This window comes from Eucyclogobius newberryi, unplaced genomic scaffold (genome assembly GCF_026437365.1).
Source record: "Eucyclogobius newberryi isolate DKJ021-1_F unplaced genomic scaffold, fEucNew1.0.hap1 SCAF_12, whole genome shotgun sequence".
NCBI lineage: Eukaryota > Metazoa > Chordata > Actinopteri > Gobiiformes > Gobiidae > Eucyclogobius > Eucyclogobius newberryi.
Genome location: NW_027315746.1, coordinates 18,309,613 through 18,312,136, shown reverse-complemented (window position 1 = coordinate 18,312,136; position 2,524 = coordinate 18,309,613). Strand labels below are relative to the sequence as shown.

Below are 2,524 nucleotides of genomic sequence, written 5' to 3'. Positions count from 1 at the left end.
TTGTGTTTGGTTTCCACTAAGGACACAATCCTTATTTGTTTGTTTTTCCTCTCCAAAAGTACAAACAACCTCTCGACCCGGATAATACTTTGTATCACTTCCAACGTGGAGACGAACTTTATCCACCTCTAAGCTGCAGCCCCTCTGAAAATAACAATGATGTCATTTCTAGGGCTTCTGATTGGCCGAAGATGATATGATGGGCGTGGAAACTCTAATGACATGCAGGTTGCTCTGACAACAGGCCCTTGCCCCGCCTCCCGCGATGGTCGACGGGATTAGGTAATGCAGACGCCGGAGCAATGGACTCTGGGATTACGTAGTGTTTTTGAATATTTAGTTACCCGCTCAATTATCCCGCATGCCCCAAATCAGAGCGGCTTCTACTGTATCAAATACACATAGTATTATATATTTGACTATCCGAATACGCAATTTATTCTCACTGAATTAATAAAAAAAAATAATGATGATAATAATTATTATTATTATGTTCAAATAATGACCCCATAGCCCAACCAATTACTCTGTGATCAAACCAGCACAAGAAGAAAATAAACTTGTTTTAGGCTTGAAGATGCAAAGTGGCAAAGGGGACAGATGCTGTCCGGTCTGTCTAGCCTCCTCATTGTATTATTCAACATGTTCTCCTCCAGCCACCTATAAATAAGTAAACAGTCCCAGACAGAAGCAGCACTCCTGAAGTCCCAACTGTTGTGCTACACTAATTCAGGAAGACTATGGTTATATTGTAGTTCATTGATCCCTTGGTGGAGGGTTCACTATGTGTGTGCCGTATATTCCACAATATAGCAGCAAACATGTATTTTTACTGTGAGCTTGCCCACCTCTCCACAGATCTGACCTGTGACTTCCTCCCTGTCTCCATGGAGTCAGATGCCTTAATGTGGAATATTCCAGGTAGAAGACGAACGTGATCCTCTATAAAAGTCAGGGCCGGCCCAGCCTATAAGCGAACTAAGCAGCCGCGTAGGGCCCCGAGGAGTTAATAGGGCCCCCAATCTGGCAACCCGTCTTATGCGAAGTGCAAGCGCAGCGTGCGCCACTAGTGTAGTAGCGCTGCTGGCGCGGCAGCGCACACAGCGGTAACATTACGCACAAACGATGAGTCCAGTTTTGAGGGATTACACCGACATATAACGCACAAACCGCATTTATTTGTAATGACAATCTGGCAACCAAGGCACCAGACCTGCGCTGATTGGTCAACTTCATTATGCGCGAGCAGAACGAGAGCAAAACATAAACACAACACAACCTGGTCCCTGCGTGGTCCTCATGTCCAGAGGAATATATCTCCTGGTGCCGAAAAACGAAAGAAGAAACTTCTTGACGATGTAAAGAAACTGCAAACTCAACAACACTCTCCAGGTATTGAACTTCTCTTACAAAGAGACGGTTAATGCTGCTGTTTGAAACAACACGATTCTGTCACGTTAGTTCGCTCAGGCTGGAGGCGACGAGAGCTCTGCCCCGCACACAATGTGTGTGAATGAAAGATAATAAGCTTAACATTTACACCAGCTCCGTAGTGTCAGCTGCAGGTGAGGCCGGGGAGGGGCGTCTATGCCCCAGGTCACTAAGTTCCGTCTCGTCCAGAACCTCTGACGTGAGACTTTGGAGTGCACAGTGTGCGGCCCCTGTCCCGGGCCCCTGTCCCGGGCCCCTGTGCAGGGCCCCTGTGCAGCCTCAGTCAGAGATGAGCGGGTTTGAGTTTGCGTCTCTCTCTCTCACGTCACCATGTGTGAGATCAATCGTGACTCGTGATGTCTGTTTGACTTCTTAAAGTGCAATGAGAGGAACGTGAAGGTTTATGCGTGTAAGGTCCATCAGCCAATCACATCGCAGCATTGTTTCATGCAGGAGTCCAGTGTGTGATGTTCTGATCAGAACAAACATTTATATTGTAATTCACTTTTAATAGAGCAATAAAACATTTCAATTTATTTAAAAAGCATCATTAGACTATTTGTTATAAATTATAATAAATTGATAGTGAAAAATAACCAGACATATTATGATTACGTCTGTTATAGAATAATACTATATATTTTTATACAAAAGTGGCAAAGCTGCAGAAACGCAATCTCTTCACTATAGCTAAGCTTGGACCTTCACTTCACGTTCTGTTCATTCTCTGGGAATAACATTTTTGCACTGTCTAGTTTTATCAGTGTTAATTGTTAATCAAGCAATGCTTATGCCATTTGTTTAATTTAATATAACTTGTTTTGTCACTTTAGCAAGAAGGAACAGTTGGGAGCTGTAAAAGATAAATTAGTAAGGATAACTATTACTTTTACATTTTCAGTTAAAATGAATCAATTTGATCATAATTATTTTTCATAGCCAATATTGTATTGAGTAATTAAGTACACTAATGTATTAATAACTGGCTTTAGTCATTTTCTCCTGGCACAGTTTCATCACTTCATCATTTTATAGCATTACAACCTCAACATTTGACTCTTACTTTAGCCGGCTGGACCACATTAAAATGCAG

The 2,524-nt window shown here is 42.5% G+C and overlaps 1 protein-coding gene across 1 annotated transcript in view; it reads right to left on the bottom strand.

The window, feature by feature from the left end:
- Positions 1–176, bottom strand: part of LOC140356284 (transcription factor Jun-like) — a 1,838-nt gene extending 1,662 nt beyond the window's left edge. Inside the window, exon 1 of the mRNA XM_072441132.1 lies at positions 1–176. This exon is cut by the window's left edge and continues 1,662 nt beyond it. The gene's annotated coding sequence lies outside the window, so the exon portion shown is untranslated.
- Positions 177–2,524: the final 2,348 nt, after the last annotated feature.